At 38.8% G+C, this 25,605-nt stretch overlaps 1 protein-coding gene across 6 annotated transcripts in view; it reads left to right on the top strand.

The window, feature by feature from the left end:
* The window catches only part of kcnab1a (potassium voltage-gated channel subfamily A regulatory beta subunit 1a), a 105,265-nt gene that overhangs the window by 38,244 nt on the left and 41,416 nt on the right, over positions 1-25,605 (top strand). The window contains exon 1 of one of the 6 annotated variants that reach the window (XM_061919301.1): positions 23,675-23,796. The exons of the other annotated variants lie outside the window; for them this stretch is intronic. The gene's annotated coding sequence lies outside the window, so the exon portion shown is untranslated. Of the gene's footprint in view, positions 1-23,674; positions 23,797-25,605 lie in introns of those variants that run through there. 6 annotated transcript variants of the gene reach the window in all.

Raw genomic sequence — 25,605 nt, 5'->3', positions numbered from 1 at the left:
TTTATGCTGGGAAGTTGATATTGTGTCTCTTATTTATGCTGGGAAGTTGATATTGTGTCTCATATTTATGCTGGGAAGTTGATATTGTGTCTCATATTTATGCTGGGAAGTTGATATTGTGTCTCTTATTTATGCTGGGAAGTTGATATTGTGTCTCTTATTTATGCTGGGAAGTTGATATTGTGTCTCATATTTATGCTGGGAAGTTGATATTGTGTCTCATATTTATGCTGGGAAGTTGATATTGTGTCTCTTATTTATGCTGGGAAGTTGATATTGTGTCTCTTATTTATGCTGGGAAGTTGATATTGTGTCTCATATTTATGCTGGGAAGTTGATATTGTGTCTCTTATTTATGCTGGGAAGTTGATATTGTGTCTCTTATTTATGCTGGGAAGTTGATATTGTGTCTCTTATTTATGCTGGGAAGTTGATATTGTGTCTCATATTTATGCTGGGAAGTTGATATTGTGTCTCATATTTATGCTGGGAAGTTGATATTGTGTCTCATATTTATGCTGGGAAGTTGATATTGTGTCTCTTATTTATGCTGGGAAGTTGATATTGTGTCTCTTATTTATGCTGGGAAGTTGATATTGTGTCTCTTATTTATGCTGGGAAGTTGATATTGTGTCTCATATTTATGCTGGGAAGTTGATATTGTGTCTCATATTTATGCTGGGAAGTTGATATTGTGTCTCTTATTTATGCTGGGAAGTTGATATTGTGTCTCATATTTATGCTGGGAAGTTGATATTGTGTCTCATTTATGCTGGGAAGTTGATATTGTGTCTCATATTTATGCTGGGAAGTTGATATTGTGTCTCTTATTTATGCTGGGAAGTTGATATTGTGTCTCTTATTTATGCTGGGAAGTTGATATTGTGTCTCTTATTTATGCTGGGAAGTTGATATTGTGTCTCTTATTTATGCTGGGAAGTTGATATTGTGTCTCATATTTATGCTGGGAAGTTGATATTGTGTCTCATATTTATGCTGGGAAGTTGATATTGTGTCTCTTATTTATGCTGGGAAGTTGATATTGTGTCTCTTATTTATGCTGGGAAGTTGATATTGTGTCTCTTATTTATGCTGGGAAGTTGATATTGTGTCTCATATTTATGCTGGGAAGTTGATATTGTGTCTCATATTTATGCTGGGAAGTTGATATTGTGTCTCTTATTTATGCTGGGAAGTTGATATTGTGTCTCATATTTATGCTGGGAAGTTGATATTGTGTCTCATATTTATGCTGGGAAGTTGATATTGTGTCTCATATTTATGCTGGGAAGTTGATATTGTGTCTCTTATTTATGCTGGGAAGTTGATATTGTGTCTCATATTTATGCTGGGAAGTTGATATTGTGTCTCATATTTATGCTGGGAAGTTGATATTGTGTCTCATATTTATGCTGGGAAGTTGATATTGTGTCTCATATTTATGCTGGGAAGTTGATATTGTGTCTCTTATTTATGCTGGGAAGTTGATATTGTGTCTCTTATTTATGCTGGGAAGTTGATATTGTGTCTCATATTTATGCTGGGAAGTTGATATTGTGTCTCATATTTATGCTGGGAAGTTGATATTGTGTCTCATATTTATGCTGGAGATGTTGATATTGTGTCTCATATTTATGCTGGGAAGTTGATATTGTGTCTCATATTTATGCTGGGAAGTTGATATTGTGTCTCTTATTTATGCTGGGAAGTTGATATTGTGTCTCATATTTATGCTGGGAAGTTGATATTGTGTCTCTTATTTATGCTGGGAAGTTGATATTGTGTCTCTTATTTATGCTGGGAAGTTGATATTGTGTCTCTTATTTATGCTGGGAAGTTGATATTGTGTCTCTTATTTATGCTGGGAAGTTGATATTGTGTCTCTTATTTATGCTGGGAAGTTGATATTGTGTCTCTTATTTATGCTGGGAAGTTGATATTGTGTCTCATATTTATGCTGGGAAGTTGATATTGTGTCTCTTATTTATGCTGGGAAGTTGATATTGTGTCTCTTATTTATGCTGGGAAGTTGATATTGTGTCTCATTTATGCTGGGAAGTTGATATTGTGTCTCTTATTTATGCTGGGAAGTTGATATTGTGTCTCATATTTATGCTGGGAAGTTGATATTGTGTCTCATATTTATGCTGGGAAGTTGATATTGTGTCTCTTATTTATGCTGGGAAGTTGATATTGTGTCTCATATTTATGCTGGGAAGTTGATATTGTGTCTCTTATTTATGCTGGGAAGTTGATATTGTGTCTCTTATTTATGCTGGGAAGTTGATATTGTGTCTCATATTTATGCTGGGAAGTTGATATTGTGTCTCATATTTATGCTGGGAAGTTGATATTGTGTCTCATATTTATGCTGGAGATGTTGATATTGTGTCTCTTATTTATGCTGGGAAGTTGATATTGTGTCTCATATTTATGCTGGGAAGTTGATATTGTGTCTCATATTTATGCTGGAGATGTTGATATTGTGTCTCTTATTTATGCTGGGAAGTTGATATTGTGTCTCTTATTTATGCTGGGAAGTTGATATTGTGTCTCATATTTATGCTGGGAAGTTGATATTGTGTCTCTTATTTATGCTGGGAAGTTGATATTGTGTCTCATATTTATGCTGGGAAGTTGATATTGTGTCTCTTATTTATGCTGGGAAGTTGATATTGTGTCTCATATTTATGCTGGGAAGTTGATATTGTGTCTCTTATTTATGCTGGGAAGTTGATATTGTGTCTCTTATTTATGCTGGGAAGTTGATATTGTGTCTCATATTTATGCTGGGAAGTTGATATTGTGTCTCATATTTATGCTGGGAAGTTGATATTGTGTCTCATATTTATGCTGGGAAGTTGATATTGTGTCTCTTATTTATGCTGGGAAGTTGATATTGTGTCTCTTATTTATGCTGGGAAGTTGATATTGTGTCTCATTTATGCTGGGAAGTTGATATTGTGTCTCATATTTATGCTGGGAAGTTGATATTGTGTCTCATATTTATGCTGGGAAGTTGATATTGTGTCTCATATTTATGCTGGGAAGTTGATATTGTGTCTCATATTTATGCTGGGAAGTTGATATTGTGTCTCTTATTTATGCTGGGAAGTTGATATTGTGTCTCTTATTTATGCTGGGAAGTTGATATTGTGTCTCATATTTATGCTGGGAAGTTGATATTGTGTCTCTTATTTATGCTGGGAAGTTGATATTGTGTCTCTTTTTATGCTGGGAAGTTGATATTGTGTCTCATATTTATGCTGGAGATGTTGATATTGTGTCTCATATTTATGCTGGGAAGTTGATATTGTGTCTCTTATTTATGCTGGGAAGTTGATATTGTGTCTCTTATTTATGCTGGGAAGTTGATATTGTGTCTCTTATTTATGCTGGGAAGTTGATATTGTGTCTCATATTTATGCTGGGAAGTTGATATTGTGTCTCATATTTATGCTGGGAAGTTGATATTGTGTCTCATATTTATGCTGGAGATGTTGATATTGTGTCTCATATTTATGCTGGGAAGTTGATATTGTGTCTCATATTTATGCTGGGAAGTTGATATTGTGTCTCATATTTATGCTGGGAAGTTGATATTGTGTCTCTTATTTATGCTGGGAAGTTGATATTGTGTCTCTTATTTATGCTGGGAAGTTGATATTGTGTCTCATATTTATGCTGGGAAGTTGATATTGTGTCTCTTATTTATGCTGGGAAGTTGATATTGTGTCTCATATTTATGCTGGGAAGTTGATATTGTGTCTCTTATTTATGCTGGGAAGTTGATATTGTGTCTCATATTTATGCTGGGAAGTTGATATTGTGTCTCTTATTTATGCTGGGAAGTTGATATTGTGTCTCATATTTATGCTGGGAAGTTGATATTGTGTCTCATATTTATGCTGGGAAGTTGATATTGTGTCTCATATTTATGCTGGGAAGTTGATATTGTGTCTCATATTTATGCTGGGAAGTTGATATTGTGTCTCTTATTTATGCTGGGAAGTTGATATTGTGTCTCATATTTATGCTGGGAAGTTGATATTGTGTCTCTTATTTATGCTGGGAAGTTGATATTGTGTCTCATATTTATGCTGGGAAGTTGATATTGTGTCTCATATTTATGCTGGGAAGTTGATATTGTGTCTCATATTTATGCTGGGAAGTTGATATTGTGTCTCATATTTATGCTGGGAAGTTGATATTGTGTCTCTTATTTATGCTGGGAAGTTGATATTGTGTCTCTTATTTATGCTGGGAAGTTGATATTGTGTCTCATATTTATGCTGGGAAGTTGATATTGTGTCTCTTATTTATGCTGGGAAGTTGATATTGTGTCTCATATTTATGCTGGGAAGTTGATATTGTGTCTCTTATTTATGCTGGGAAGTTGATATTGTGTCTCATATTTATGCTGGGAAGTTGATATTGTGTCTCTTATTTATGCTGGGAAGTTGATATTGTGTCTCATATTTATGCTGGGAAGTTGATATTGTGTCTCATATTTATGCTGGGAAGTTGATATTGTGTCTCATATTTATGCTGGGAAGTTGATATTGTGTCTCATATTTATGCTGGGAAGTTGATATTGTGTCTCTTATTTATGCTGGGAAGTTGATATTGTGTCTCATATTTATGCTGGGAAGTTGATATTGTGTCTCATATTTATGCTGGGAAGTTGATATTGTGTCTCATATTTATGCTGGGAAGTTGATATTGTGTCTCATATTTATGCTGGGAAGTTGATATTGTGTCTCTTATTTATGCTGGGAAGTTGATATTGTGTCATATTTAGCTGGAGATGTTGTCCAGCAATGTTGATACCAAGATTGTTGAGATTTAGACTTAGACTAACTTTAATGATCCACAAGGGAAATTGTTCCACACAGTTGCTCAGTTACAAATGATGGAAAAGATGGAAAGGACAACGCAGGTATAACATACACTAAAAGCAATATAAAATATAAATAAATAAATAAATAGGTTGTAGTTGTGAAGTGAATGATATTTATATAGCGCTTTTTCTCTAGTGACTCAAAGCGCTTTACATAGTGACACCCAATATCTAAGTTACATTTAAAGCAGTGTGGGTGGCACTGGGAGCAGGTGGGTAAAGTGTCTTGCCCAAGGACACAACGGCAGTGACTAGGATGGCGGAAGCGGGGATCGAACCTGCAACCCTCAAGTTGCTGGCACGGGCACTCTACCAATCGAGCTATACCGCCCCACATTGCGCTTTTCTACCTTCAAGGTACTCAAAGCGCTTTGACACTACTTCCACATTCACACACACATTCACACACTGATGGAGGGAGCTGCCATGCAAGGCGCTAACCAGCACCCATCAGGAGCAAGGGTGAAGTGTCTTGCTCAGGACACAACGGACGTGACGAGGTTGGTACTAGGTGAGGATTGAACCAGGGACCCTCGGGTTGCACACAGCCACTCTCCCCACTGCGCCACACCGTCCCTTTTATATGAATAAATATAACATATGTACGTAATATTTACATAATATATGTACAGTAAGTGATATATATTGATGTATTATAATAGATAACATGTATAAAATATATAACATGAGCATGTACAATATTACATTATAAAATAGAGAGTAAATGGGGGACGGCATGGCGGGGTTGGGAGAGTGGCCATGCCAGCAACCTGAGGGTTCCTGGTTCAATCCCCACCTTCTACCAACCTCGTCACGCCTGTTGTGTCCTTGAGCAAGACACTTCACCCTTGCTCCTGATGGTTCGTGGTTAGGGCCTTGCATGGCAGCTCCCTCCATCAGTGTGTGAATGTGGAAGTAGTGTCAAAGCGCTTTGAGTACCTTGAAGGTAGAAAAGTGCTATACAAGTACAACCCTTTTAAATCCATCAGAACATGGACCTGATAATTAAAGAGAATCCCTGCTAAATTGTGTTGGACTGCAGCTTCAGTGTGAAGTGAAACCTTCAAATATGTTTGTTTGCTTCCCACTGCCACTTCTCTCTTGTCCCAACACTCCTTGTGCTGGTTTCTAAATAATACATGTTGGAGTAGCGGTAGCAGGAATAAGTGGCATTTTACTCTCAGGTCACTGACTAAATAGCTGCTTTTTTACAACTTTATGGGACAGGAAGTTGTACCGTTCTTCTTATGAGAGAACTTTTAGTGCTACTGTTGTATTCTAAGTGCAAACACTCTGTTTTACAGCTAGCTATGTTTTATATATACACATATGTACAGTATATATATATATATATATATATATATATATATATATATATATATATATATATATACATATATATACATACATATATATACATATATATATTTATATATATATATATATATATATATACATATATATACATACATATATATATACATATATATATTTATATATATATATATATGTATGCTGCGATGAGGTGGCGACTTGTCCAGGGTGTACACCGCCTTTCACCCGATTGTAGCTGAGCTAGGCACCAGTGTCCCCCCACGACCCCAAAGAGAATAAGTGGTAGGAAATGGATGGATGGATGGATATATGTGTATATATATTTATATATTTATGTATATATATATACATATATATATATCCATCCATCCATCCATTTTCTACCGCTTATTCCCTTTCGGGGTCGCGGGGGCGCTGGCGCCTATCTCAGCTACAATCGGGCGGAAGGCGGGGTACACCCTGGACAAGTCGCCACCTCATCACAGGGCCAACACAGATAGACAGACAACATTCACACACTAGGGACCATTTAGTGTTGCCAATCAACCTATCCCCAGGTGCATGTCTTTGGAGGTGGGAGGAAGCCGGAGTACCCGGAGGGAACCCACGCAGTCACGGGGAGAACATGCAAACTCCACACAGAAAGATCCTGAGCCTGGATTTGAACCCAGGACTGCAGGACCTTCGTATTGTGAGGCAGACGCACTAACCCCTCTTCCACCGTGAAGCCCATATATATGTATATATTTTTATATATATATATATATATATATATATATATATATATATATATATATATATATATATATATATATATATATATATGAATTTCAACTTGAGTCAAACATGTTTATGGTGGACACTTTTTCCCTGAGTGGTTGTGTAAGACAGTTTTTATTGTACTGTATTACTTATGCACACCTGGGGCTGGGCGATAAAAGGATATCAATATGTATCGCGACGGACACGTAATCGATATCCACAAAAATGCATTCCGTAAAACGCTCTATATTTTTGTCTTCTTGCTGGGAGGAAAGGTGAAGTGTGGAAGCAAGGTTGGTTGCACGGACAAAGGCACTCGCTGTCTGGTTACCTGTAAGGATCTGTGTAAGTGTTGCAGACAGCCCCGGTAATGGCAAAGACTACTTCCTGAATACGGCAACACACCTCAGACTAACTGTAAAGACATTGATATTTCAGTAAATCAAGTGGATTTACTCACGTATAATGTTGGTCCAACTACTGCCATCTAATGTCTTGCAATTGCAACTGCATGACAAGTCTGCAATATAATACTTGCAAATGATAGGAAAACAGGATGTTGTTATAATTGGGAAGAGTTACATTTTGCATGAAAAATTAGACTACAACCGGGCGGTTTAGCTCGGTTGGTAGAGCGGCCGTGCCAGCAACTTGAGGGTTGCCGGTTTGATTCCCGCATCCGCCATCCTAGTCACTGCCGTTGTGTCCTTGAGCAAGACACTTTACCCACCTGCTCCCAGTGCCACCCACACTGGTTTGAATGTAATCTAGATATTGGGTTTCACTATGTAAAGCGCTTTGAGTCACTAGAGAAAAAGCGCTATATAAATATAATTCACTTCACTTCACTACAACCACATAAACACACACGTTTGCCCATGTTTTAGTTTTTCCTCTGCGTTTGTCTTTGTTTCCTGTCAGCGCTCTTACTTTGTCCGTTTCCTGTTTGTTTCCCCAGCTGTGGCTGAGTGGCACCTGGCCACACCTGGTGTCAATCAGCCAGCTGCTATTTAAAGCTGCCTTCCCCTCCAGTCAGTGCTGGATTATTGTCACCACTACCTTTCAATGTCATTAATACCTATCGTTGTAGTTGTGTCTACTTCTGTTCACTCTGCTCACGTCATGGTTCCTTCGTGTCACAGCAAGTGTTTTTGTTTCTAGTCCACAGTTAGCCTTTGTGCCAGTTTTTGTTCATAGCCAAGTTTGTTTTCCGCCTTGTGAGCGCCTTTTGTTTGTTCTTGTTTTAGTGTTAAATGAAATCATGTTTACCTGCACGATGCCTGCCGCCTTCTCTGCATCTTGGGGTTCGTCAGAAACTCAACCTGAAAACACGAGAGAAGGTATCAGAACTCAGCCATGTTGTTAACCACAAAACTGAATTTTATAAAGTTGAAGTTGAAGTCACACAGTCTGTGTGGTGAAATGAACATCTGCATTTGATGATGCTAATTGTTTGCATGACATCAAAGCAGGAAAAAGCAAAAGTATTTTGTGTAAGATTTGCTGGACTTAGCAAGGAGTGTTTGAACACGTGTGTAAATAATACTTTTATGTCTGCTGGTCACGTTTCAATTGACCTCGCGACAACCAGCCCACGCTCTCTTGTTGCCATGGCGATCATGTCATTGGCAATTTTCGCTTGTTCCAGTCTTGGCGACGTCGGTTTCACTTTTGACGTTTTATGGCACTTTCGCGTGGATTTTGACCTCCGGGCAGGAAGTTGTGCGTTTGCCCGTCCGTCAGTTTGTTACTTAGTTAATTATCGTGTTTTCCGCACGATCGAGCGATATAAGCCACACCCACTCAATTTTAGAAGAAACATTTTTTTATTCCAAATGTAAGCCTCAGATAATTATGTTGTGAAATTAGTTATTTACACAGAAATATTCTGTAAAAGTTTATTTACATACCGTATTTCTTTGAATTGCCGCCGGGGTGCTAATTAATTTAAAACCTCTTCTCACTCTGACGTTTACCAAAGGCATGCGGTAACTTTAGGCCTGCGCGTATAAATTTGAGTGTGATGTAAGGATGCCATCATGAAAAGCACATTTAATTAAAAAAAACGTTATTATGGTCTTACCTTTACTTATAAATGAAGTCCATGTGCAGCTCCTTCTGATCAAAAGCATCCATAACTTGTTTATAGAAGTCTTCCTTATCTTTCTTCAGTTTTAAAAGTCTCTCTGTCTCGATGGAGATCTTCCTTTATCACCTCCTGCTTCGATTGAAAGTCCAGTTTAGAAAACAGTTTTATTTTAGATATGTAATCCTCCATGTTAAAAGTGCAGGCGAGAGGAAAAAATACAGGATCGCTGCTCACTCTTGCTGCTTGTTGTCACTTCTTCTGCAGCCGAGTAGTCGCAAGAAGGATCACTAGCGCCCTCTACCACCAGGAGGCGGGAGTCATTTAATGACTCATTTTTTGACACACGCAGCTACGGTATATTAATAAAACATCGCTGCTTACTGTTCTTTTTAGCATATTCAATAGCTTGGACCTTAAATCCTACTGAATAGCTCTTAATCTTCTTCCCTTTATGCGATTTCAAATGATTGAAATCGGCCTCCTCCATTTTGAAAATGATGACAGGTGAAGTGTCACTCGTGACGTGACGAGTTTGACCCTGTGGAAATTCTAGACATGCGCTAATAAAAATAATATTTTGCGAAACGAGTTTGACCCGGCGTTAAACCTGAGCCGGCGGTAATGCTAAGCATGCGCTAATTATTTGGCAAAACGAGTTCGACTCGTCAGTAATTCTAGGCAGGCGCATACTATATACCCGGCGGCAATTCAAGGAAATACGGTATGTTAATTGTTTCCAAACGGTGTCTGTAACACGGCAGTAAAACGGCTGCTCAAACAAAACAGAATTCATAGTCATGGACTAGCTCACCAATCAGCGAAACCGACTTTGGAATTTACTGAGGAATTTTTGATGAAATTTAAACATGAAAAAAAGAATGCCATTTTCAAGTTAATAATACTAACACAGGCACTTGTAAACCTGTTAGCATATTAGCCAATGCTAACGATGCATTACATCACGATAGCACGTACAAATGTGCATGAAAACACTCCTGCAGACATCACACAGGACGGTTTAGTCGGTAAGAATTGTTTTGGTTATATTAAAAACCTACAAACGTTGCTCGGATGGATGAATGAAGAATCCATATGAGTAGAAACGCTATGTAGGCGATAAGATAGAACAGCACTTCTACTTCCGGTTGAGCTCACTTAATGGAAATACAGAGCAGTCCTGCTGCAATCGAACATAGCACATACAATAATACACATTTTCAATCTATTTGCTTGTTGTTGTATTTTTTTTTTTTTATTATTATTTGCATTTGGCTGTCAGCAAAGAAAAAATCATAAATTAGCCGCGTCGTTTTATGAGACGCAGGGTGCAAAGCGAAGGAAAAAGTAGCGGAATTGACAGTCGTCTCACCAGGAGCAACAAAACTCCAACATTTATCGTCAGAATTGAATGAAACTTCCATGAATGTCCAGAAAGGAGACAAGGAACAATCGGTTACCTTTTGGGAGTGACTCGGATAACTGCCCGGATTCAGGATTTTATTCCAAGATTCTTTACTATCGGGAGATACTTTCTAAATATTTCATCTTTGTGATTCCAAACCATCATAAAACCAGGGAAATGTTGACACAAATGTCTGCATTGGTCTCTGATCCTAATGTCCACAATAAAAGTAAGTAATGAGTTGGCTGAAGCTGCAGTCTTCTTGGGCACTTAGTCCAACCAGGTCTCATCAAGTCCAGAGCCAAAGGCCGAGGAAACTGGCATCAGTTTTTGCTGCAAGTATCCATAGAGAAGTTACTTTTGGTGTTGGTTTTGTTGCGCGTCAGCAGCATAAAGACCTTTTATTTACTACCAAGACATTCTGCCAACATGGCGGACATAAACCCAATGCCTTTGCTGTAGTTCCTCCTTCATCACACATAATTGGTTCCAGGGGCTGGAAAGCACATTTCCACAAAGTATTGTTAACAAATCCAATAATTTCACAGTCAGAGCAGGAAAAAACTGTTAACAACCTTCTAAAAATGTTATTTTTGACATGGAGTTACTAGTATACAGTAGTATATAATTAGACTTATGATAACACTTTAGTATGGAGAACACATATTCACCATGAATTAGTTGCTTATTAATGTCAGTTTCAAACAAGACAAGAAGCAAGGAATCAAACAAAGACAGGATTCAATTCAGCTCATGAGGAGAGCGCGTGGACCTGTACCCTTGTACAGTGTTACCCCACGCTCTGAGGAAAGGTTTCCACGCCTCTTCCTTTATTTGGGCATGCTGCTTACTGCAGCTGCTTCTAGGGGAAGGAGGTCATAAACAGCTGCTGCGCTGGGTCATAAACAGTTCAAACCAAAAAGGTGCTTGGAGCAGTGCCAGGTTTGCCCCCTCTTTGCTTTGATCCTAGATCAAAAAAACGACTCCTCCACGTCGCATCCCATCGCAGACAGTGGAGGTTCACAAGCAGTAGGCATTTTGCTTGATAAGATCAAAGACAGCTTTTGTCTTCTCACAGGGAAACCTGAACTCCAAGCAAACATGTTGTGTGATAACTTATATACAAGTATTCTGACAATTAACATGCTAATTAGTAACATATTGGTTTTTAATTTGTCATTTTTTAAGTACGTATTAATGCCTTATTCTGCATGGCCTTATTACACAACCAGTAAGCCATGAACTAAGAAATTCCCTCAATAACCTGAGAATTATTGCTTATTAGTAACCTTAACCCTAACCCTTATATGTGCCCCTAGTGTCCAAATAACTGTAAATAAAGTCTTTGTTACTTTAATAAGCAGCTAACTAATGTTGAATATGTCCCCCATACTAAAGTGTTGCCATACTTATACTTGCGTCATTGCCATGGTTGTCACCACACGGACATCCGTGTGCCGGAACCATCTGCGAGTACCAAAACTGATCCGCGTGGAGAGACCGGAGGAGGGGACACGGCCTGCGGGGCTAACGTTGAGCATCGGCTGAACGAGTTCCACAGAGCCGCGGGTGAATCAGCATGAATCAGACTTTTGGGGATTTTCACCCGTCCGTGTGGACCAGACAGCTAGTGAACAGGAAGCTCGTGGGCAGCCTAGGATGGAGTTGCCTCTCTTGGTTGCTTTGTTGTGTCTGTTCTGTTTGCAATATGTAACATGTATTTCTAATTTTTGGGGGTTTTCTAGCATTATACTTTTGTAGCTGTATGTACGAATGGAACCGCTCAAGTGGCTAGTGAACAGGGAGGTAGTGGGCAGCCTCTGACGGAGTTGACTCTGTTGGTTGCTTTGTTATAAGTATAATATTTATTGCACATTTTTTTTGGGGGGGGGGGTTGTGTTCTACCCTTTTAGCTCTATGTTGAAATGGCGCCTCAAGTGGCCAGTGAACACGGAGGTAGTGGGCAGCCTACGACGGAGTTGGCTCTCTTGGTTGCTTTGTTGTGTCTGTTCTGTGTGCAATATGTAATATGTATTTCTAATTTTGGGGGGTTTTCTAGCATTATACTTTTGTAGCTGTATGTACAAATGTGATATGTGAGTGAATTATATTTATATAGCGCTTTTCTCAAGGGACTCAAAGCGCTTTGCATAGTGACACCCAATATCTGAGTTACATTTAAAGCAGTGTGGGTGGCACTGGGAGCAGGTGGGTAAAGTGTCCTGCCCAAGGACACAACGGCAGTAACTAGGATGGCACAAGTGGGAATCGAACCTGCAACCCTCAAGTTGCTGACACGGCCACTCTACCAACCGAGCTATGCCGCCCCAAATGGCGCCTTTCAAGTAGCTAGTGAACTGGGAGCTAGTGGGCAGCCTACGACGGAGTTGGCTCTCTTGGTTGCTTTGTTGTGTCTGTTCTGTGTGCAATATGTAACATGTATTGCTCATTTTGGGGGGTTTTCTTGTATTATACTTTTGCAGCTGTATGTACAAATGGTGCCTCTCAAGTGGCTAGTGCACAGGGAGCTAGTGGGTAGCCTAGGACAGAGTTTACTCCCTCGGTTGCTTTGCTGCGTCTGTTCTGTGTGCAATATGTAATATTTATTGCTAATTTGTTTTGTTTTTTTCTTGTGTTCTACTTTTGTAGCTGTATGTACAAATGGAACCGCTGAAGTGGCTAGTGAACAGGGAGCTAGTGGGTAGCCTAGGACGGAGTTTACTCCCTTGGTTGCTTTGCTGCGTCTGTTCTGTGTGCAATATGTAATATTTATTGCTAATTAGTTTTTTTTTTTTTGTGTTCTACTTTTGTAGCTGTATGTACAAATGGAACCGCTGAAGTGGCTAGTGAACAGGGAGCTAGTGGGTAGCCTAGGATGGAGTTGACTCTCAGTTGCTTTGTTATAAGTATAATATTTATTGCAAATGTGTTTTTTATTTATGTGTTCAACCTTTGTAGCTGTATGTTGAAATGGCGTCACAAGTGGCTAGTGAATGGGGAGGTAGTGGGCAGCCTATGACAGAGTTGTAAGTATATACATATATATATACTGTATATTTTGTATTTTTTCCACCAACCACTTCTCATCTCAACAAGATCTTGATGATTTGGTTAGTGTGTTCCTGTTCATGATGTACATTATCTGAAATAACAAAAGTATTAAAAGTAACGAAATTTTGATCTGAGAATCGATATTAGAACATAAGGATTTGGTATCAGACTATGGATATTTCAGTATCAATCGGCACATCATTACTAAGGACCTTCATGTGTGTGATATTTCTCTCCTAATCCTCGCCCGTGTGTGAGAAGAAGGTGCATAACGTCAAAGATCCTAACACTGTGCCACGTCTTTGTCCTGTTTGGATTTAAAGTGACGCCACTCTTCTTTGATGTCTGACACAATATCATCGCTGTGAAGGATGCAGATATCGCCCACTGTGTTGTCTCGTCCAGCTCTTGTGGAATCATCTTCGTCATTCACCGTTACACAACAGCCTGGTGTGTGCACATGTGTGTATCAGTAATGATACATCCATCACATTTATTACTCTTGGATGGCATCCTCCAGTGATGACAAATATGATTTCAAACATCCTTTCACAAACACAAATATGCTACACATGACACCTCCGCTCCAAGCAGGCTAACCTCCTCCAACATCCACGGACAAAACTACGAACTCTGCTCCCAGTCTGTGGAACGCTCTCCCTGACCACCTGAGGGCTCCTCAGACTGTGGATGTTTTTAGAAAAGGTTTAAAAACCCATCTTTAAAAAAAAAAACATTTTTATAGACATGTGTGCTGGTTCTAGCTATTGGGCTGTTTCTAGTTTTATATTTTATTTATTATTATTATCTTTTTTATTATTTTTTTATTTTATTTTGATTTTATTTTTACACTGTGGCACTTTGAGGTTGTTTGCTCAACGTAAAGTGCTTTTTTACAAATAAAATCCATCCATCCATCCATCGTCTTCCGCTTATCCGAATAAAATCTATTATTATTATTACTATTATTATTATTAGTGCACTTTGGTCAACAATTCACCCTGTGTGTGTGTGTGTGTGTGTGTGTGTGTGTGTGTCTGTATGTGTGTGTGTGTGTGTGTGTGTGTGTGTGTGTGTGTGTGTGTGTGTGTCTGTATGTGTGTGTGTGTGTGTGTCTGTATGTGTGTGTGTGTGTGTGTGTGTGTGTGTGTGTGTGTGTGTGTCTGTATTTGTGTGTGTGTGTCTGTATGTGTGTGTGTGTGTGTGTGTCTGTATGTGTGTGTGTGTGTCTGTATGTATGTGTGTGTGTGTGTGTGTGTGTGTCTGTGTGTGTGTGTGTGTGTGTGTGTGTGTGTGTGTATGTGTGTGTGTGTGTGTGTGTGTGTGTGTGTGTGTGTGTGTGTGTGTGTGTGTGTGTATGTGTGTGTGTGTGTGTGTGTGTGTGTGTGTGTGTGTGTGTGTGTGTGTGTGTGTGTGTGTGTGTGTGCACCTGTTTTCTAAATTATGAAGACGCTCACACACTGATCATTAAATGTTGCTGTTGCTGAATTGTGTTTTTCCTAAGTTTAAGTTAAAATTTCAGTTTCAATTTTGAAGTTGAAGTCAAGTTTTAGTTTTATTTCCTAAGTTTAAGTCAAGATTCAGTTTCAACGCTGAAGTTTATATTAGATTTCAGTTTCAAATCCTAAGTTTTGTTCGAGTTCTGCAGTGTTTGGTGTTTTAGTTCCTGTCTGGTGCTTTTATTTTGGTGGCTTTTCCAGTTTTGTTGGTGTTTTCTTCACTTCTGTCACGGAGCATTTCCCCTCAGCTGTTTTCTGTTTCCAATCAAGACTATTTAAGTGGAGCCTTTTTCTACCTTGGCTGTCGGGACATTGATGTTATTACCTGTTCACTGGACTACAGAGGAGCCTTTTGATGCTAGGCCTAACACGCACTACTTTGTGGACGCCGTCTGCTCCACATTTCCCGTGAGTGTTTTGCTGGGTTTCAGTAGTTTTGTTTTGTTTTATGAATATGTGTATACACCCCATATTGCCAAAAGTATTTGGCCACGCATCCAAATGATGAGAATCAGGTGTCCTAATCACTTGGCCCGGCCACAGGTGTATACAATCAAGCACTTAGGCATGGAGACCGTTTCTACAACGTTTGTGAAAGAATGAGCCGCTCTCTGTGATTTCCAGCGTGGAACTGTCACAGGATGCCACCTGTGCAACAAATCCAGTCGTGAAATGTCCTCGCTCTTAGATATTCCAAAGTCAACTGTGGCCGTTATTATAAAAAAAGTGAAGAGTTTGGGAACAACAGCAACTCAGCCACCAAGTGGTAGGCCATGTAAACTGACAAAGAGGTCAGCATAGTGCTACAGAGCTCCAAACTTCAGGTGACCTTCCAATGAGCCCACGTACAGTACGCACAGAGCTTCATGGAATGTGTTTCCTTGGCCGAGCAGCTACATCTAAACCATACATCACCATGTCCAATGCTTAGCGTGGGATGCAGTTGTGTAAAGGACATCGCCACTGGACTCTAGAGCAGTGGAGATGCCTTCTCTACCCTGATGAATCATGCTTTTCTATCCGTGTTAAGTTTTGTGGAGGAGGAATTATGGTGTGGGGTTGTTTTTCAGGAGTTGGGCTTGGCCCTATAGTTCCCATGAAAATAACTTTGAATGCTGTAGGATACCAAAACATTTTGGACAATTCCATGCTCCCAACCTTGTGGGAACAGTTTGGAGCACGCCCCTTCCTCTTCCAACATGACTCTGCAACAATGCACAAAGCAAGGTCCATAAAGACATGGATGACCGAGTGGTGTACATGAACTTGACTGGCCTGCACAGAGTCCTGACCTCAACCCTTTGGGATGAATTAGAACAGAAACTGAGAGCCAGGCCTTCTCCGCCAACATCAGTGTGTGACCTCACCAATGCGCTTTTGTAAGAATGCTGGAAAATTCCTATATACACACACACCGCGACCTTGTGGACAGCCTTCCCAGAAGAGTTGCAAAAGGTGGACTCACATCATATTGAACCCTAAGGGTTAGGAATGGGATGGCACTTCAAGATCATATATGAGTCAAGGCAGGTGGCCAAATACTTTTGGCAATGTAGTGTATGTTATAAAGGTGTGTCTTCACAGGTAAATAATATCAGGCGTGGTTGAGATGAGAATGTTGATGTAGTAAACGTGAGAATCGGACCTCAAAAATCATCCATCCGTCCATTTTCTACCGCTTATTCCCATTGGGGTCGCGGAGGGTGCTATTGCCCATCTCAGCTACAATCGGGCGGAAGGCGGGGTACACCCTGGACAAGTCGCTACCTCATCACAGGGCCAACACAGATAGACAGACAACATTCACACACTAGGGACCATTTAGTGTTGCCAATCAACCTATCCCCAGGTGCATGGCTTTGGAGGTGGGAGGGGCCTATCCCCAGGTGCGTGTCTTTGGAAGTGTGAGGGGCCTATCCCCAGGTGCATGTCTTTGAGGTGGGAGGGGCCTATCCCCAGGTGCATGTCTTTGGAGGTGGGAGGGGCCTATCCCCAGGTGCATGTCTTTGGAGGTGGGAGGGGCCTATCCCCAGGTGCATGTCTTTGGAGGTGGGAGGGGCCTATCCCCAGGTGCATGTCTTTGGAGGTGGGAGGGGCCTATCCCCAGGTGCATGTCTTTGGAGGTTGGAGGAGCCTATCCCCAGGTGCATGTCTTTGGAGGTGGGAGGAGCCTATCCCCAGGTGCATGTCTTTGGAGGTGGGAGGGGCCTATCCCCAGGTGCATGACTTTGGAGGTGGGAGGGGCCTATCCCCAGGTGCGTGTCTTTGGTGGTGGGAGGGGCCTATCCCCAGGTGCATGTCTTTGTAGGTGGGAGGAAGCCGGAGTACCCGGAGGGAACCCACGCAGTCATGGGGAGAACATGCAAACTCCACACAGAAAGATCCTGAGCCCGGGATTGACCCCAGGACTACTCAGGACCTTCGTATTGTGAGGCAGACGCAACCACCCCTCCACCACCGTGCAGCCCACCTCAAAAATCACTGCTGACTATTTTGCCACCCACACACAAAACTCCACTTTCTGGCCAAGATGTGTAAAAATGGCAAAATGTGAATATAAAATGTTATTAATGTGAATATAAAATGTTATTAATCCTCATTTAAAGGTGATGGATGTTTGCAGCCTGCTATTAAAGTCTGAAGATTACGTAAACATGAAGACAAAATCACAAAGCTTTCAACATTTGCATACAAGTATCGTTTCCTCGGTTACGTACAGGAAGTGTGTGTGTGTGTGTGTGTGTGTGTGTGTGTGTGTGTGTGTGTGTGTGTCCATATGAAGGCCGTGTAATTGACTTTCTGTCTCCATGGAGATGGTGGATGTGTGGGTTTACTTCAAGGTGTGTTTGTGTGTGTTAGTGCAGGTTTTTGTTCACGGGTCTCAGCTCCACTTGGTGGAACGTTGTGCTGAAACAATGGAACACACACACACGTGCATGTGTGTGTGTGCGCCAGTCCTGCTTTCCCACACCAGAGATGTGACGTTCGCGAACGGGTCGAGCCTTTTGAACGACTCTTTTGAGTGAACGATGAGATCCGATTGGCAGTTGTGGGCCGTTAGTTTGGGAACCTTGTTTTATAAACCTTGAAATTTAGTGTTGGCAATTGCTCACTCTGCACGTGCAACTGGACTAGAAAATGAGTAACAGTTAAAGGTAGCTTAGCAGTGTTTGGATGGTAAAAAATAAACATACATATATACTGTATATATATGTATATGTATATATATATATATATATACACTGTATATGTACACTGTATATATATATATACTCTGGGTGTATATATATATAAACATATATATACACACATATGTTTATATACGTATATATGTATATATGTATGTATATATATATATATATATATATGTATATACTGTATTTGTATATATATATATACATATATATGCTGTGGATATGTATACTGTATATATATATATATGTCTACTGTATATATACATGTATATACTGTATATATATATATATATATATATATATATATATATATATATATATATATATATATATATATATATGCGTTAGGTCAGGAAAAACACGGGGGCTATTTCATCCCTACAAGCCTGTTTCACGGGTTTCCCTACTCTTCAGGGGAGTTTATAAACTATACGGCTTAACTTATAAACTACCATGAAGTGCAGGGAAACCCGTGAAACAGGCTTGTAGGGATGAAATAATAAACCACAGTAACTTTGACTATATATACATTTTATATATATATATATATATATATATATATATATATATATATATATATATATATATATATATATATATATATATATATATATACATACACATTTTTCGTTTTTTAGAAGACAAATCCCAACAATATCACTTCCAGAGTGGATGTATTGTTCTTATTCCTAACATGGTCGGTCCAACATTCCAGTCTTCTTCTCTCCTTCCCCAAGCCGTGATTACAGTTTGTCTGCATGACAACACTCTCGCTAATTGTAGCTTTCTTCAACGCCCCCTTCCTGCCTTGGTTGCCGGCTAATTACCCTTCTTGCTGGCGTCCATCTTGGCTTCATCAGCAGCTCCTCAACCAGTCCTGATGAGCATCATCTTGTCCCGCTGGAAGGTCCAGAAGAAGAAGTAGCGATAAAGAGCTTTTTGTCCTCAATGATGTGATGAGAAAAGGCTTCATTTGCGTTATTCATGTGCTTAGTTCATTCTAGATGATAAATCATGTCCCTCACCTGGATAGTTGAAGGCGGTGGACATAAAGCCACAAGTTGGTCAACTGTCACATCCAACTTAGACCTGGAGATGGTCAGAAAGACACCAAAAGACACTTTTTAACCCGCATGAGGATTGTGAAGACTTGTTGACGTAAAGGGGAAGATATAAACATCCCATCAGTCTTTATACTGTGACAGCAGACATTGTACAGTAAGTCTGTCATGTGTGTTATAATGTTTTGGTTTAAGTCATGTTCTGTTTGGTTTTTGGACACTCACTTCCTGCTGTTTCACTCCCTTGTTTGGTCACCATAGCAACCGTTAGTTTCACTTGTTTCACATTTGGAGTCACGCACCTGTTTTCACTAATCATGCCACAATTATTTAAACCGATAGTTGCCAGGAAGTCAGGCTGGCAACTGTACCTCTGCTCACTTCATGCCATGCTACCTCTGATACTCATGCCTGGTCATAGCTATGCATAGCTCAGTTGGTAGAGTGGCCTTGCCAGCTACTTGAGGGTTGCAGGTTCGATTCCCGCTTGTGCCATCCTAGTCACTGCTGTTGTGTCCTTGGGCAAGACACTTTACCCACCTGCTCCCAGTGCCACCCACACTGCTTTAAATGTCACTTATATATTGGGTGTCACTATGTAAAGCGCTTTGAGTCACTTGAGAAAAGCGCTATATAAATATAATTCACTTCACTTCACTTCTTGCCATGCCATGAAAGTTTTGTTTTTTCATCTCACAGTTATCGAGTTTTGCTTCCTGTTCATAGTTTCTGCCTTTGTGCAAGTTTTTGTTTCATTAGCCAAGTTTTTGTACTTCCGCCTTGTGCACGCCTTTTGTTCCTTTTTTTAATAGTAATTAATAAATACGTCCTTACCTTCACGCCTTGCCCGCTCCAACTTTCCTTTGCATTCCGGGAAAACAAAGCCCAAAGTTCACGTATTGACAGTTTCAGTGTAAAACATACTCCGTGTAAACAAAATCAGTGTAAAAAAAATTCAGTGGGTAAGAAAAAAACAGCATATAAAAAGTCAGTTTAAAATAAATCCAGTGTGTAGAAATTCAGTCTGAAAAAAATTGGTGTAAAAAAAATCAGTGTATAAAAATGATGTGTAAAAAAAATCCGTGTAAACAATTGAGTGTAAAGAAAAGCAGTGTAAAAAAATTCAGTGTCTTCTTATTTTATAAGTAAAACATACCTTTTTAAGCAGGCTTTTTTTATTGACCATGTTAAACTCATCTAATGTTCTTTTATTTGTTTATTGTGTTATTTTCTATTTTATCTATTGCTATGATTAATACTATTATTATCTCATTCTAGTTGTGATTATTCAAGGGCAAAAAGACGTCATGTGACTCGTATGCAAATGTGGACGCATTAAACATTCAGGAAATGAGGCCAAAGGAGAAATATGCTGGATGGACCTTTGTTTACTTGTTTACTTGTTTACTCCATAGAAATGTGACCTACATCATTATTTGGATCACAACTGGACTGTTGATCTACCAACATCACTCCTTCCACTTTCTGTCTTCTGAGACACAACAATACAACTATTTATTCTCACAAATACAAACAATATAACTGTTAATTTTCACAAATACAAATAATACAACTGTTTCTTCTCAAAAATACAAACAACACAACTATTTATTCTCACAAATACAAACAATATAACTATTTATTTTCTCAAAAATACAAACAATAAAACTATTTCTTCTCAAAAATACAAACAATACAACTATTTCTTCTCAAAAATACAAACAATACAACTATTTATTCTCACAAGTACAAACAATACAACTATTTATTCTCAAAAATACAAACAATACAACTATTTATTCTCACAAGTACAAAGAATATAACTATTTATTTTCTCAAAAATACAAACAATACAACTATTTATTCTTAAAAATACAAACAATACAACTATTTATTCTTAAAAATACAAACAATAAAACTATTTATTCTCAAAAATACAAACAATACAACTATTTCTTCTCAAAAATACAAACAATACAACTATTTATTCTCACAAGTACAAACAATACAACTATTTATCCTCAAAAATACAAACAATACAACTATTTATTCTCACAAGTACAAAGAATATAACTATTTATTTTCTCAAAAATACAAACAATAAAACTATTTATTCTCAAAAATACAAACGATACAACTATTTATTCTCACAAGTACAAAGAATAGAAAGCAGCCAGCTGTCTTAAAGTCCCTAACAAGGTCATCTGATTGTGTCTTCCTTTGTTGCTACAAATTGTCAGGAATCGAAACCGAAAGTTAACTTGACGCGTTCTCATAATGTGTGAAAACTCTTCTAGCAACACTAACTTTTTAAGGCGATCGCTTTCCGCCAAAAGGAGGAATAATATTCCTCTAACATTTTCAGTGACAAATTAGGAGGTGTTCCAAAGGCCTTGTAAAGCACTCATGCTAACCAGGAGCATGTATATGGCATATCCAATGTAAATTAGCATTGAGCTAACACGTTTTTAGAAAAAAGGGGCTCTAATTGTGAGTGGTTTCTATCAGGCATACTTGCTTTGTTGACATGGAACACTTAATTAGAGGCAGTCCACTATGAATAAACACTTACTTAGAGGCAGTCCATTATGAATAAACACTTACTTAGAGGCAGTCCACTATGAATAAACACTTACTTAGAGGCAGTCCACTATGAATAAACACTTACTTAGAGGCAGTCCACTATGAATAAACACTTACTTAGAGGCAGTCCACTATGAATAAACCCTTACTTAGAGGCAGTCCACTATGAATAAACACTTACTTAGAGGCAGTCCACTATGAATAAACACTTACTTAGAGGCAGTCCACTATGAATAAACACTTACTTAGAGGCAGTCCACTATGAATAAACACTTACTTAGAGGCAGTCCACTATGAATAAACACTTACTTGAGGCAGTCCACTATGAATAAACACTTACTTAGAGGCAGTCCACTATGAATAAACACTTACTCAGAGGCAGTCCACTATGAATAAACACTTACTTAGAAGCATTCCACTATGAATAAACACTTACTTAGAGGCAGTCCACTATGAATAAACACTTACTTAGAGGCAGTCCACAATGAATAAACACTAAACTTAGAGGCAGTCCACTATGAATAAACACTTACTTAGAGGCAGTCCACTATGAATAAACACTTACTTAGAGGCAGTCCACTATGAATAAACACTTACTTAGAGGCAGTCCACTCTGAATAAACACTTACTTAGAGGCAGTCCACTATGAATAAACACTTACTCAGAGGCAGTCCACTATGAATAAACACTTACTTGAGGCAGTCCACCTTGAATAAACACTTACTTAGAGGCAGTCCACTATGAATAAACACTTACTCAGAGGCAGTCCACTATGAATAAACACTTACTTAGAAGCATTCCACTATGAATAAACACTTACTTAGAGGCAGTCCACTATGAATAAACACTTACTTAGAGGCAGTCCACTATGAATAAACGCTTACTTAGAGGCAGTCCACTATGAATAAACACTTACTTAGAGGCAGTCCACTATGAATAAACACTTACTTAGAGGCAGTCCACTATGAATAAACACTTACTTAGGGGCAGTCCACTTTGAATAAACACTTACTTAGGGGCAGTCCACTATGAATAAACACTTACTTAGAGGCAGTCCACTATGAATAAACACTTACTTAGGGGCAGTCCACTATGAATAAACACATACTTAGAGGCAGTCCACTATGATTAAACACTTACTTAGAGGCAGTCCACTATGAATAAACACTTACTTAGAGGCAGTCCACTATGAATAAACACTTACTTAGAAAAAAAAAGAGGCTTTGCTACGCATCTTAAAATAAAGCTTGGATCTTTGCCAACTGTCTTTTTCAGTTAGCTTTAAATGTGATCATCTTGTTTTTTTCTTCATCAAATATGCATCGCTATGTTAGCCACATACTAACATTTGTGGCTGCTAACACACAAACGTGTATATGTGATGACCTGAGATTTACTCAAAATGCTTGAAAACAACTAAAATAGGAGACTTAGAATTATTTATACCTTGTTGGGTTGTGCAGTATACCGACACTAGTACAGTATCGCGGTACTAATTAATCAATAATGTTTCTATACTCTGTTTGAAAAGAACCGGTTCCCCGTTTTTTTTTAACGGGCATAAAAATTGCTGAGCAGAAGAGCATGTTCGGCAGCGCACACACAAAGAGTACTTACAAGCAGACACAGTGTGCGGACAAAAAATGGAGAATGGACGCATTTTGGTGTAAAACGTAAAGATAAAGGTGAAGTTATAACACTGAAAAACCTTACAAGTGTTATAATACAAGTATTGTGATGTAAAATTATTCGGTATTAAGAAGGGACCTTTATTTTGAAGGCGAGTTGCTCCTTCCTCTGGTTTCCGGAAGTCTGCGTGTGACAGTATGACGCTCACTTGTTTACACACGAGACGTGTTTACGTGATTCAGCGCTTAAAGTGTGTTGTTTCTTCCACGAAGTGGCTTGGAAACAATGTCTGTAAGTCTTGTGTCTGTTTTATGAGTAACATGAAGACGTTGTGTGTGCGTGTAAATGTAAAAAAATAGTAGTGTGTGAAGATAGCTAGTTCTCCTGTTTTAGCTTGTTGCTACTTAGCATTTAGCTTCTTTGCTCGCTAGCTCACTCCTCTAAAGAATGTTTGTGTCTCTCCTCTTCAGTATATCATGTATATTATCCTGTCTTTATAAGCATTCCATATGTACATCTTATTCATGTGTGGCTTTAAGTGTTAGGACTATTTACATACGTTTATGAGCACTGTTTAGTAAACAGTGCCGACACAACTTTTTCACTTCCGATACGATACCGATATTGTAGCCTTGAGTATTTGCCTATACCGATATCAATACGATACGATATAGGCACGAATTATACATATATTTATTCCTTATTTTGTTTTGTAGAATGTTAGAAAAGGCTTGATAAAATGATGTTACTGTTACTGATGTAGTGTTAAAACAGAAAACAATAGTCAGCAAGAGTAGGTATAGGAAAAACTGACCCATTTATTATTAACCAATTGGTTACATAAATTTTATCCTTCAACATAAGAGTATTACCTCAACAAATCCAATAAAAACAAAATGTTATATTTAAATTGCAAAATAACCACTAATACCAACATAATTATACAATTGAAAAGAATAAATTAGAAGACCCTGAAAAATAACCTAAATAAATCCAATAAAATAAAAACAAAAAACGTTTTAAAGTGCAAACAATTCAAGTTCACTTCAGTTATCTTTTTACTGTCAGCGTATGTTGGAAACAACTGTGGGCAGGGACAAAAACAACATAATATTGTCCACTGTGCAACTGCTCTAAATTAAGAGTTCACAGCTCCAGTTTCACTGACTGACTATGCCCAAAACAATGCAGTAATTACTCTTAGTCTTCACTGAAGAATAGTGTAAACACAATAAACATATCACTCTAATAACAAGAGAATAAAACAAATAGTAATCAGTCAGTGCTGACTACCCTTACTACTCCTCCTCCTCCTTCTCCACTTTCTGCAGTCCGAGCATAATGTGGAGATTTTTTTTAAAGAAGATAAGCATTTTGGCATGCTGTGAGTTAAAATACTTCCACACAGCCGACATCACTACACTTTGCTGAGCACACGCGTTGTCGTTGTTGTGATCACGTGGGTTGTGCATGCTGGATCAGAGACGCTCTTCTTCCGCGGCCGCCACCAACGTTAATTTAGGGGCATTGCCGCCACCTACTGTGTTGGAGTGTGATCAAACCAGTCACCTATTATAGAAGTGCTGCAGCGGCAAATGGACAGCTTATATCGGAGCGCTTATATCAGAGTTTTTAGATTCAGTCCGATAAAATCCGATATTCACTTTTTTGGCTAATATCGGACCGATTTCCGATATCAATATCGGATCGGGACATCCCTACTGTTTACATGCTATTGTATGGGCTGTGTGTGTGTGTGAAAACATGTTATGCAGCAAAAATGTATTGACATGTTGTTACTTAGTAGTGTTTATTTGACATATATTTTGTGTCTCTTTATACATTTTTACAAACAAAAAAGATAACCAAAATAAACTAATCAATACAAGGAAAAGAGAGAACAAAGAAAAAAAAGACCAATTAGACAAGAAGAAAAGAAAAGTACATTCTCTGTGAAAATCACTAAATATTCTTAAAGATAAAAGGCCTGGACTCTTTCTTCCATTTCCTTGGGATTTTCATGTTAACTATCTGTCAACTTGTTTACGTCACGGACACAGACACGTGGGACGGAATAAGTATCATTATCACTGGAGGATG

The sequence above is a fragment of the Nerophis ophidion genome, linkage group LG13, assembly GCF_033978795.1.
Source record: "Nerophis ophidion isolate RoL-2023_Sa linkage group LG13, RoL_Noph_v1.0, whole genome shotgun sequence".
NCBI classification, from domain to species: Eukaryota; Metazoa; Chordata; class Actinopteri; order Syngnathiformes; family Syngnathidae; genus Nerophis; species Nerophis ophidion.
The sequence above is the reverse complement of the archived record's forward strand: the minus strand, read 5'-3'. Positions and strand labels throughout refer to the sequence as shown.